A 13,744-nucleotide genomic window follows, 5' to 3' on the forward strand; every position below is an offset into this window, starting at 1 on the left:
TCTCTCTCTTCTCTCTCTCTGTCCCTCTCACAATAACTCCTTGCCTGCTCTCCATCTTCCTCTGGTGCTCCCCTCCCTCTTTCTTTCTCCCTAGGCCTCCCATCCCATGATCCTCTCCCTTCTCCAGCCTTGTATCCCTTTTGCCAATCAACTTTCCAGCCCTTAGCTCCATCCCTCCCCCTCCTGTCTTGTCCTATCATTTCAGATCTCTCCGGCCCGAAACATCGACTGTACCTCTTCCTATAGATGCTGCCTGGCCTGCTGTGTTCCACCAGCATTTTGTGTGTGTTGCAATTCAGATCAGTGTACTGTTACTCCTCTTAATATTAAAGTCTGTCCCGAGCCTTATAGGCTCATCAGGCCAGTGCTTATGCTGGTTCCTGTGGTGTGAAGCGACTGAGAGTACGAGACTCCCCCCCCCCCCAGATAGGACGCCAGTCTATCGCGAAGTTAACCCCCAGCATTTTGCTGGTACCCATTTTCAGCTGAGTGGACTAGAGCAGTGTGTGGATAAGTGCCTTGCTCAAGGACACAATACGCTCGAACTCACGACCTTCAGATCGCTAGTCCAACACCCTAACCACTTGGCCTCCTCCTAATATTGTCATTGTAAAATTAATTATTGGACAAAGTGGGTGCACTTCTGATAGAAAGACAGTCTGATTGTGTGTGTGGATGTCTGGTATCACTGAATCGGAGCGAATATCTAAAATGGCACTGAAACTTCATAAAACAGTTCTTGAAATAGTGTGTTTGGCAAAAATGAGATATATTACTCTGGTAAGCATTTGTCGTTTATGTAGTGAACTGACAGCACAAATTGAGGTGGGATATAATACTTAATTTGACAAGCTACAGTATTGTGGATGCATAAATGTGACTATATTTGGGATTTATACACATGTATAAATGTGCAAGTTGTGAACTTACTAGTTGTGCACTTGAATGGCAAATGGATCTGCATGGGAGCATTGAAGTACAAAATTAGTCCAATTCCCCAATTACAGTAGAGTATCCAGTGAAAGAATCTGTGCCACACACTTCCCTTTTGAGTTGACCCTCTTCTACCATCTTCACATCCTTTATGAAAAACGGAACTTTTATCCCATAAATACACACTGCAGAGCAGATGGGCATGAATAGTTTCATGCTTGGCACCATTGTACTCAACCATAGATATCAGATCTTTGGGATGTTTGATAATAATCAGAACCTGGAAAGAACATTAGTCACTGAAATAAAGTGGACATCTCTGGCTCAGCTAAGTGAAGTCTGTGAATTATAAATTATTTCAGAGTAACAATGTTTAACCGTACACACTGTTGAAGCAAGTCAGAAATTAGACACACCAATTGCTAATAAGGAAATGCTAACACTAGATAACAATCAGGACAATAGAAAACTGAAAAGAAACAGCTGAATTGGTAGTTTCCCAACAGCGTAGAAGATCTCTCAGTTGAAGTGTTCATATCAGATTGTCCAAGATCATATTAGACATCTGAATGTGTTTTAGGTTTATGTCAGTTATTTATACAGATGTTAGGGGGTAAAGTATCTGGTTAATAAATACTCATGGTAATATATACCTTTGCCATACCATAACCTCTTTTTGACCCCTTCATTACCATTCCTTGTCACATTGTTGTCCAATATCCATTCTTCAATAAGCATTACATTTTTCTATTGAACTAATGTGAAAAACACTCTTCATTCCATTATTTACAATCTTCATTTGAGCCACTGGTTTGACTTCCCCTCCTCACAGTGGTCTGATGCTGTCAAACTGTTAATAACCAAACCATCCCTTTGTGACTGAACTACCACCTCATTTTGGACTCTTGTAACATTCCCTTGTCTGTGGCATCCTCACCTCATTTGGTGCAGAAGTCTTAATCCATACCATTTTCAGCTTAGCATTGTCGCAGTATTCTCTTCACCAGCCATCCAGGAAGTGGATACACCTCATCCAATATTCTACTGCTGATACACTAACTCCAATAAACCCACCTAGGTAATCAGCAGCATAGCACATCATTTGCCAGAGATAATAATTATACCGAGCACAGTACGAATCGAAGGAGTCTGTCATATCATGTCAATGAGTGATTGACAGGAAAAGGGGATGTTTCTGTTGCAGAAGCTCCAGACAGTGCTAGCCTTTTCCTCTGTTCAACTGTCTATTACAATATAAAGGTGAAACACTGTGAATCTACAGAACCTGTCCAAGTTGGACAGGAGTTTGAATGATAGGCAGCTTTGGGAGTTCGTGACTGATTTTTTGTTTGAGTAAGAATGATGTGCAAGCAGTCAAGCTTAGTGTTATTATTTTTCACCACAAAAACTTGAAGTAGAGAGGTTTCCTGAGAGTACGAGGGATGCTTTAGTAGTGAGTAGTATTGTCTGATGTTGTACAGCATTATAAGAACAGTAAGCTCTCACCTTTGCCAAGAGAGAGCCGTTGGACCAATTGTCAAACCACTATCATTGGGCTCAGTACCTTTTTATCTCCATATTTATAGGATATGAACATTGCTGATGATGTTGGTATTGAATATTCATTGTTCTTGAACGGAGGAGGCAGTTATGAGTTCCCCACACTAGATTCACACTTTGCTCAGAATGGGCAGGAATAACACACTTTTTTTCATGGAGATGTGTTTTTACATTGCAGTAGTTTCATGGTTACCATTACTGACATCAGTTTTTTAAAGCTATATGCAGACTTTTGTTAAATGACTTGAATAATTTAAATGCTTGAGTGGCAGGATGGAGATACGTCTCTACCAAAGGAGATGTAAGGCAGTACTTCCATCAGGTCACTCTTGGGCAAGGACTAGCACCAGGGTCACATGAAGCCATGGAAGCAGCTGGTGGATGATCATATGAACAAACGGTGCATATCACATTTCCTGGTTATGCAACCAAGAGTATTGATAATGGCTGAGGTCACCTATCATGTAAAGACACTGCCCAGAAGAAAAATCTGTAGAAATCTGTAGAAAAATGTGCAAAGGACAATTATGGTCAAAGACCATGATCACCCACATCTTACGACACCACACATAATGATGATGATGATGAAGTGAACTTAAATACCATGGAGAGATCTGAGTACATGGCCATGGATCAATGTTCCAAAACTTTGGCAGGTAGTCCAGTAGCTTAACCAATAGCTTCTAAGCTAGAAATGATGAGACCATGATCGTTGTCCCTGGCCCTGATCTGTGCTGATATCATTTGTATATATGTTAGGCCAAATAGTAGACTTGGCTCTGATGCCTCAGTACAGTTCAATAAGCTTACCTACACGTAAGACCTTGGCTTATACAAAAATTATCAGGCACAAAAAAGTAGTTTACAAGTTACCATGTGCTGATAGCTTGTAAAAGAAAAATAATGTTAATAAAGGAAGAACAACAAAAGAACAACTTTGATTTAGTTATTTAATCACAGTCAAGGCTAGAAGTACCTACAGCAAAGAAGAAATCTGGTTAAGTAAGTAGTTAATTGGTTGGAAATGAGTACATTTAAAATTCGTTTGCATAAATAACTAATCTTTCATCAAAGTACCCAAAGGAAAGAGTAAAGTTCAATGTACACGTACTATCAAAATATGTATACTATATACAACCTTGAGATTCATCTCCTTACCGGCAGCCACAAAAACAAAGAAATGCAATGAACCCATTAAAGAAGACTGTGAAACACCTAATGTGCAAAACCAAGAACAAATCGTGCAAACAATAAAAATAAGCAAACAACATTCAGAACTAAAGTTCATGGAAGTGAGTTGACAGCCACAAAGCCAGTCATCACTACAGCCAATCCAGGAGCCTGTTTGTTGCAGGCCGCAGCCTCTGTTCAGCAGAGAGATGAGTAAACCCTGCTGAGCAGCAAGCTGAACACTGGCCTGATCCTTGCCCCCGGCCCTGGTACCCTGACCTTTACAATCTGGCCTTGCACTTAAATCGGCCAAACATTGCTCTGGGATCCAGGCCCTACCACATTGATACGCTCTCAGGCCCAGACCCTTCTGCCTCAATTCAGACCATACCCAATCTTTCCAATCTGGCCCAGCACTTAAATCGGTCAGACATCGGCATGTTCCTCATTTTCAGTCCTGGGTCTCGCCACTTTAACTCTGCCTCCCCTCAGATCTGCCACTTTTAATCAGCTCCATCTGATCCAGCAATTGGCTCATTCCTTACTCTCAGGCCAGGGCCCGGCTCCAAGATTCGGCCTGTATTAAGCTGAATTACATCTTTGTTTTGATAATGTTCATAATAATTTTCACAAGTACTAGGTCCTAGGAGCATGATAAGTATTAAGCATTGTGACAAATCTCACTGTATCCCATTATTTCGCTCTTGGCTCACTTTGAAGTTAGGCTACCATTTTGATAGGAAAATTGAATGTCACTTGCTAACAAACAGAAGAACTTTACATGCTCAGGCACAAAATAATGTTGGAAGTAATCTGAGTTTGTACCTTCCATTTTGGTGTAAACACAATTTTCTGAGAGAGCTGCATTGTTAAATTTCTCTAGAAGATTTGGTATTTAGAATATGCAATTTATACCTTATGCAAATTGAGGAGCTCACTGTGGGAGTTCTAAGAGGTGTATAAATTGCAAAGAGCACAACATTTCCTCTTGCCATTTCCCCTAATTTTCAAGAAATTTGTGAAAGGCATGTAAAAACATTTTCCACTTTAATGAGCAACACTGTGCAACATCATAGTGAAGTATGATCCTGTGCTTAGTAATATTGTCCTTTCATCAGTCAGAGACAAAAGAGCAAAACAAGTAGAAATTCATCCTCCACTATAGATGGTAAATCTGCAGTATGGCAAGACATGCCAGCTGAACTCTGCTTCTAGAAGTTCATTCCCATCAAGAGAACTTCTCCCACTCGTGTTAAATCATTCATGGTATAAACATCAAAAAGAAACAAACCATGTAATATTTATGCATGCATTCTATTTATGTGTGAACTGTTGCATTTATTTTCCATGTACAAGCTAAGATAGCTTCTAACAAAAAAGATGTACGAAGGGTGATTGATAAGTTCGTGGCCTGAGGTAGAAGGAGTTGAGTTATTAACTTCAAACTTTCTGCATAATCACTCAAAGAGTTTAACTGTACATGCATGTAACAGGAGCTGTATAACTCATCTTATAGAAACATAGAAAATAGGTGCAGGAGTAGGGGCCCTTCGAGCCTGTACCACCATTCAGTATGATCATGGCTGATCATCCCACTCAGAAGCCTGTACATGCCTTCTCTCCATACCCCCGATCTGGCCTCAACTGTTTCCTGTGGCAGAGAATTCCACAGGTTCACCACTCTCTGTGTGAAGAAGTTTTTCCTAATCTTGGTCCTAAAAGGCTTCCCCTTTATCCTCAAACTGTGACCCCTCGTTCTGGACTTCCCCAACATCGGGAACAATCTTCCTGCATCTAGCCTGTCCAATCCCTTTAGGATTTTATACGTTTCAATAAGATCCCCCCTCAATCTTCTAAATGCCAACGAATATAAGCCTAGTCGATCCAGTCTTTCATCATATGAAAGTCCTGCCATCCCAGGAATCTCCTTCTATCTTAGGGCATAAACTTATCAATCACCCCTGCTGTGGACCACTTTCTGGAGGTCCAAGACGCCGACTTCTACAATCTGTATGCTGCACAACTGCTGGACTAAGTTTGTAAATGTAGGAAGGGACTGTGTTGAAAAATAAATGTACTAGGTTTTCTAAAATTGACTCCTTCTACCTTAGGCCATGAACTTATCAATCATCCCTCATATTTCCTAAAGTGAATTTTTTTTTCCTCTGTGTTCATGTTAACAGCCAAACAATAAATTATAAGGTGAAAGTTCGCCGGTTTTAGTGGTACCTTTGTTTCTAAACTAGCCTTCTCGCCTTCAGGCTGTTTAATTCTGCAGTATCCCACAATTACCCAACTTCTTATGCTCCTGTTGGCCAATTCTTCTGTTCTACTTGTTGCATCACTTTTTTGATCTGATACCATCCATGACCCATTAATTTTAAATGCTCACAGCTAATCTTGTCTTTTCTGTTTCATTAAGTGCTATTGATGCTGTCTTGTCCTTGGCTGTAATGCCTTGTTTCTGCTCTTTGTTCGGAGTGCCTCATGGCCATCGAGCAGTTATCAGCAACACTCGTTTACCTCAGACACACTGTTAAAGGAAATAGATCCCATCATCTGTTCAGCTGCTTCTCAGCCTGCATGGAAATGAGACAGAACATTTTTAATTTGCATACATAATGCAAACTATTCTCAAAATGATTTAATATATCTGATTTTCCCTGGAGCCGTTAAGTATATTACTTGGTATGAAGAGCAATTGAAATATATCTGCAACTATTTTTGTCAATAATTTAATATAATTTTCATTCTATTTTGTCTTGCCCCTGGAGCAAGCATAGCATCAAAATGCTTTTATGTGTAATTTGAAGATTATTAGATTATTAAAAGAGGTTTGTTTTTATTTGGATTTCAATTTATCTATTCTAAAGGACTAAAAACAAGAGAAACTTCCCATGCAGTGTAACGTGCAGGCATATTGTGTGTTACCTTATCCTTCCGCAAAGTTGTACAAAATAAAAATAAACTTTGAACCTGGGTATTAAATAATTTGGGTTCTTCTATTTTGGTTTTCTAAGATATGTGGGCTGCAAGGTTAGCAGTTGTTCTGTAGAACAACTGATTGTGCAAAACTGGAAAGGTGCATTATATAACTGCCCTTAATGGCCTGGACTGTGAAATACACAGGCTATCAAAACCTGCTGATTGTACTGTGAACATTACCAGCAGATTCTTGGATGAAAATGTCATTGGGGTAGGTTGCGGTGGCCCTGTCATCATGCTTAAAAGGGCATGTGAATCTGCCGTTTACTTTTGAATGCGTTTCACTTATGCAAGAGAAAAATTGATTGCATCTTTGAATAACTGCAGTCACAACAAGGTAAGCAAGCACAGATTGTCAGTAACATTGACGATGTACTGCTCAGCGAGCAGCAAAATCACTCGAGATCCTGAAGGCTCTCTATTGGGAAGCTGTTGGACATGTGCACTGTCTAAAGATGCTGCGTTGCTCTTATATGTTGTAGCCTGCAATCTATTTGCTTTCCAGACCTGAGCCTTCGTATTCTCATTATTTGTCAACCAGCAGTTTCTTTTACCAGTGAGCTCCCTGGCTGCAAATTCTGACAAAGTTTGAATCACATGGCTATGTTTAATTTCCAGCCCAGTTCTTCTGGCTAACACTTATTTGTTCAATGACCTTCCAGAAGGCATTTGTTTAATGTTTTAGTGATATTATTGCAAGAATAAGCAAGTTCAGTAATATAATTATGGTGTCTCTGCTTATGCTGATAAAACATTTTCAAGTAAATTGCGAAGATCAGAGAAGAACTCAACCCAACAGTAATATAACTGAAATATTAAACAAGTGCAACTATACATGTGTACTTATGGTACCTTGCACCAGTACACTATACGCTATGTAAAAACACATATTCTATAACTTGGCAGCAAATGGCGGTTAATTTCAAACCAATGACAGTGAGGGTTACTGATTGGAATCTTAAAATATGATTAAGAAACAAACAGTTGGAGGAACAAGATGGACTGGTGAATACATCTCCCTACCACGTGGAATAATGTGAATACTGATGAAAGAATTATCAAAATTAAAAGAAGAAGACAGCAGTAACACAGGGAGATTGTGCACCTGGAGTGCGTGAAAGATGGCTGCCATAATTGCTTTGCTATAACCTTTGATGAACCAGGAGGCTGTCAGGATTGTGGATGAATCTGGAAGATGTGAGTCGAAATGTAAACTGACATTCAACAGTTTGCTAAGTGAGAAAGAAGGTCATGGAGAAGATGAAGGATCGGACGTTCTCAGTGGTTGGGAAATAAATAACTCAGAGAACAGAAGTCCTGACAAGATTTATTAAAAATTCAGCATGCATCTTGATCTCATTTTATGGTTTAGAAACACAGCTAGTAGATGTAAATTGGAGGAAATGGAAGAACTGTTCATGGCCTAGAAAGGCAGAAAGCTTTGTTGGTGAAGAAGTTCACGATAGTACATGCTCTGGACACAATGAGAACACAGGAAGCTGCCCTGATTAAGGCACTGACCATTCAACTGCCCTCACATCCAGCCTCCAGGGATTGGAATCAGACTTGATGCATTTAGCTGACAGAAAGAAAACAATGAAAACTTGACTAGCATAAACTTGCACAGCATCTGCCAGTAAGTCACAGGGTCCACAGGAAAAGAACTCCCCTGGATATGGACCAAGCTGCATACTTAACTGCGACCATTGGGAGAAATACTGGGAAAAGATATGGACCCTCAGAGTGTTATCTTGCCAGTAACACCCATGCACCATCAATTTGTGGGACATGTTACTCAGAGACTTGGGCTATAAATATGTGTGTGTGTGTGTGTGTGTGTGAACGTGGGTGCACGTGCGTGCACGCGTGCTGTATGTGACTGTTAGTACTGTGTTTTGGACCTTGGCCCCAGAGGAACACTGTTTTGTTTGGCTGTATTCATGGGTGTTCATGTATGCTTGAATGATAATTAAACTTGAACAAAACAGGAAGAGGAAGATGAAAGACCAGGGTGTGAACGTACACAAAACAGCCAACGTAAGATCAGAGAAGATAATTATTGACACTAGGAAATATGAGGGGATGTTCAAAAGAGAAGTGTGAAGCAGGGAAAGTGGCAATTGCCTTCAGCCTGGTGCCAGAGGAAGTGGTGGAATAATGTTTAACAGATATTCAGATTGGGACAGAAAGTGGATGGATATGGATCATGTGCAGGCTGATGGGATTAGTTTGATTTTAAAAATGCAAACAACAGGAATTCTGCAGGAGTCCTGATGAAGGGTCTCAGCCTGAAGCGTCGACTGCACCTCTTCCTAGAGATGCTGCCTGGCCTGCTGCGTTCACCAGCAACTTTTATGTGTGTTGCTGGGATTAGTTTGATGGTCAGTACATACATTGTGAGTGAAAGGGCCTGTTCCTTTGCTGTACTGTACTGATCTCTTTGCTTAATTTGCCTTGTAATATAAAAGTAAATATAACGTGGACACAGATTTGAGTTTTAAAGTGTAATTAAGAAACAGAGTTTCATGAATGCAAGACATAATAATTTTTATTTGCTTGTAGATCATAATACCAAATAGATTGTTCAGTTTATGATCAAACAGCTTGAGCTTTACCAATAAGAACTTTGCATCCAACCACAGGACAGTAATCACCATGTGGCTTAATTTCAATTACGGTACTTTAAAGAGGGTTTTATATTGTTGTAAAAGAGGAAATGTTAAACTAATAGGTGCATTGTACAGTTTAACAAGTGGCATTTTTCCCCGGTTAAGAATTCCTAAACAAAGGAATGGGTTCTCCGCTGGGTTGAGAGAGGCATTTCCCCACAAGACTTGGCTCCATCTGAAGTCCAATGAGAGAAGGCAGAGCGCAGGTGTGACTCTGCCCATCAGTATGTCCAGAAGTGCAGAAAATGTGCCAATTTCTGAGACTTGCATCCATGCGAGCAGCGGATTACTCTTCAGAAACCTTAGCATCGCCCAGCAGTGTTTGAATTGTTGTTTCATGTTGCTGCTGAGGTGCAGTTGAGTGTAACTGAAATAAAAACACACATCTGGAATTTTGAGCATGCCAGTTTCCACCTTTGAAAATAAATTGTGTGCATATTCCACTAATCTTTCATTGACAAATTGTGAGGGAGAAAAAAGAATGAGACAGTCAAGGTTTAAGTTGATACTGAAAAGGGAAATAGGGAGAAAAGGTAAAAAGCAATGTCTTACTAGATGCAGGGCACAGGGTACTAACCATCATAAAATACTGCAAGATAATAGAAGAAACAAAGTACTGTGGTGCCTTTTTCAGGTCACATCATAATTGTTGGACAGTTGAAAATCCATCCACTTAGTTAAATCATGTACTTCTAGGGTAACTTTTTATTCTTAAGCTGTGAGCAGTCATGCATTAATTGTGACTGTCAACTTTCTCTGGTCTATTACCATTTCCTCACCCATCCATTCAACAATGGACAGGATTGTGCCCAAGTCCACGTACTTGTCTACCACAGATCTCAAATGCTTGTTGATCCGCTAGTAGTTCTCCTCAGTGTGTTCACATAACCATCGAACATTTGTGCTTCCTGACCTTTGGGACTAAACCAAGTGCTTTCTAACCTCATAAATTAATTTAACTCCCCTCTATTGCTGGCAGTAAGGTGTCAATTTCATTTACTTGGGTAAAGCATATAAACAGCTGTGCAAATCCTGATTGTTAGAACTAATTCCACAGAATCAGAAAGGACATTCTCTTGGGAAATACTAGCTGATTGATTGTTTATGTAAAGGAGCTTTAGAAATTTAAAATTTTAAATTAAAAGCAAAGTCACCTGGATTTTCCTCAAATGTAAGCAATGTTTCAATGCAGTCATTCTTATTTTTTTCATGCAAGTCTGCTCAGTTAAAGCTGAGTATTCTTAGTTATTAATCAAAAAATAATATACATAATCCTAAATAAAAGAAGTGTGCTGTTGTGACTTTGAATGAGCCATATGGAGTGCAATCACTGTAGATGTAAAAGTTCTTCATTCCACCCAAGCAGATATTCGGGGGGAGACTTAATGGAAGACTTTCCTGGGTGAATTTCTCAGTGGAACTCAGAGTACTATTGGGTATTTATACACATAAGAATAAAGATAACAGAAAGTGATTGAACATAATTTCAATTGTTACAATAGCATGGTTTACTTCAATATTTTGAGTGTAGACACATGATTCCATTGAATTTTATGTTTACAATGAGAGCATGTCTTCCCCTAACAAGACACCTCTGAATATTCAAACACCTTGGTTAAGACAAAGTAATTCCTGAGGATGGTCTAGAAGCTTCTGAGGACGATGATCCCAGGCATTCAAAGTTAGTGTTGTGAGAGACAAATCTATGCATACACAAGTACCCAACTGTTGTTTTTGGCTAAGCGTTAAATAATTGGGTTTGATATAGACCATAAGACATGGGAGCAGAGTTAGGCCATTTAGCCCATCGAGTCTGCTCTGCCACTCAATCACGGCTGATCCTTTTTTACCCTCCTCTGCCCCACTCCCCAGCCTTCTGTCCTTAACTTTTGATGCCATCTTCAATGAAGAACCTATCAAGCTCTGCCTTAAATATACCTAGCGACCTGGCCTCCAAAGCTGCCTTTGGTAATAAATTCCAGAAATTCACTACCCTCTGGATAAAGAAATTTCTCTGCATCTCTGTTTTAAATGGACGCTGCTCTATCCTGAGGCTGTGCCCTCTTGTCCTAGACTCCCCCATGATGGGAAATATCCTTTCCACATCTGCGCTGTCCAGGCCTTTCGACACTTGAAAGATTTCAATGAGATCCCCTCTCATCCTTCTAAATTCCAGGTCAAATTATAGGTCAATTAGCATAGCTGCATTGTCTTTACATTTGACCAATGCTTACGAGAATGTCTTATGATTATGTGCGTTTATAAACCATACCACTTAAGTGGCCACCTACTGTCAGCCTGCAGCCAGATGTCTTCAGACGGTGCTGATTCATGCAGCTTTGCTTTTAATTTCACAATTGATTACCACATTCAGTGTACGTTTTAAAATAGTTCACGGAGACTGGTTGTCATTTATATAAATGACTACTATCTCTTAAACTTCATACTTTGACGATGGTTGCTTCACCCTAACGCCTGCAATGACTTGTTACCGTAATCAACAACTTTAAATTTCATTTTCGAAAGCAAATTAGCACTGTTGCTAATCACCAGCAATGCATTGAGCTTACTCGTGCAATGGTATTAAACTCAATGAATCAGAGCTGGCACCTTCATATTATGCACCAATAAAGCAAAGGATTTTTTTATGTTCTTCAGAAGGCCTTGGACTGAGAAATTAAGTAATTAGAATGTATTTTAAGCAAATCTAGCAAAGATTTGTTCTGTTTTAAATATGTTGCTGATGGAATGAAAAATAGAGCGGTTTTCTAAGGGCAATCAATTCTCATCTTTGAACAATAATGAAATTCTGGTGACTACATCTGCATTGAACAGAATCATTTACTATATTTTCTCAATCCCTACATGTAGGAATTTCAAATTGAAAAGAAATCAAAATAAAATTAAATACATTCATGAATTCAACATTTAAATACAGTTATCAGTTCTTTCAGATATTATATGTTTAAGCAGATACTGGCTTATTAAATTTTTATTGTGATCAAATTTCAGTCAGATCTTTCCTGCATTTACCAAGAACAGAGAAGAACGTGCAAACTCTATTAAATTATTCAAAATTAATAGTAGCTATAATATGCAATAAGTGTCACAATGTTTTAATATAATCTATTTTGCACAGCCAATAATGCTGTTATTAAGCACTGAGAAGAAGCTTGGTGTTGAATGATGTAGCATTCACATTATATAACAGGGTTTTGAATTACTTGAAAAGTAAAATCTGCAGATGATAGAAATCTGAACAGAAACCAGCGAATGTTGGGGAAAAAAATCATCAGGTCAGGCAGTACTTTTGAGAAAAAAATAAACATGTCAGGTCAGTGATCTCTAATTGGATCTCAAAATGTGAGGGATTAATCATGATTTAAGCTGTAGACTGGAGAAAGAGGGGTAGAAAGAAAAAAGGGAATAAATTTGATAAGATAGAGTCCAACTTGTGCAATCTTTGAGAGAAAAATTAATACTTGTTCATTGTAGCTCATCTTTCTGGAGGAATGAAAATTAGGAAAATAAATAAGGGCATTCGAGGAAAAAATACTGAAACCTAGATAAAGAATGTAGAATTGCTGGAAACCTAAAGTAAAAGGGAAAACTGCAAACACTCAGCAAATAGTGTAGTGTGGAAAGTGAAAAAAAATAATAATCTCATTCCCTCAGATGACATCCAGCTTCATAACTTCCCAACCCTGCATGATCCAGAAGTAAGAATGTCCTGGAAAGCCCATTGTTTCAGTCTGCTCTTGTCCTGCCAAATGTATCTCTTCCTGCCTTACTTCTCCTTTTCTCAGTTTCTTCACTTCAATATCCCTGGCTCCTCTGATGCTTTTTGTCACCTTTCCCCAGGCAGCTCATCTTCATCCTCTACATTTCTAGGATGGATTGATGACAGTTCACTTCTTTTGAATTGAAGCCCATTCAGTTACTCTCCACCACTAAACCCCTAGTTGAATTTTTTCTCACATTGAACATTTTTTTCTATAAATCCACTCACCCTCCACAAGTAGCTGATGCAACAATGGGAGTCCGTGTTCGCCGAAGCTCATTGTGATATATACAGAATAGTCCTGAAACAACTGGCACTCCTGTACACTGTTGATTGTGTTGTTGCTGCTTCCTACACAATTACATTGCAGTATTTTTGCAACCAGATCCCACCTTCCTCCCATTTTTCATGTGGTCCATATCTGACTATTTTTCCTTTCTTGACTTCTTTACCTCCATTTCAACCAGTGCCTATAAAAAGCCCATTGACTTCCACAGCTATCACCCTTACTCTTGCTCCCACCCTGCTTCCAAAAAGGATTCGATTCCATTCTCCCAGTTTTCCTATCTCATGTGTTCTGATGTTGAGACTTTCCTCAGAAAAAAAGGTAAGAAATGCTTACCTTCCTCTTTCTTTCCCTTCCATG

The 13,744-nt window shown here is 39.3% G+C and overlaps 1 protein-coding gene across 2 annotated transcripts in view; it reads left to right on the forward strand.

The window, feature by feature from the left end:
* The window catches only part of clstn2a (calsyntenin 2a), a 572,678-nt gene that overhangs the window by 490,487 nt on the left and 68,447 nt on the right, over nucleotides 1-13,744 (forward strand). The gene's annotated exons all lie outside the window — the stretch shown is intronic.

Source organism: Mobula hypostoma, chromosome 4 (assembly GCF_963921235.1).
Source record: "Mobula hypostoma chromosome 4, sMobHyp1.1, whole genome shotgun sequence".
Classification (NCBI taxonomy): domain Eukaryota; kingdom Metazoa; phylum Chordata; class Chondrichthyes; order Myliobatiformes; family Myliobatidae; genus Mobula; species Mobula hypostoma.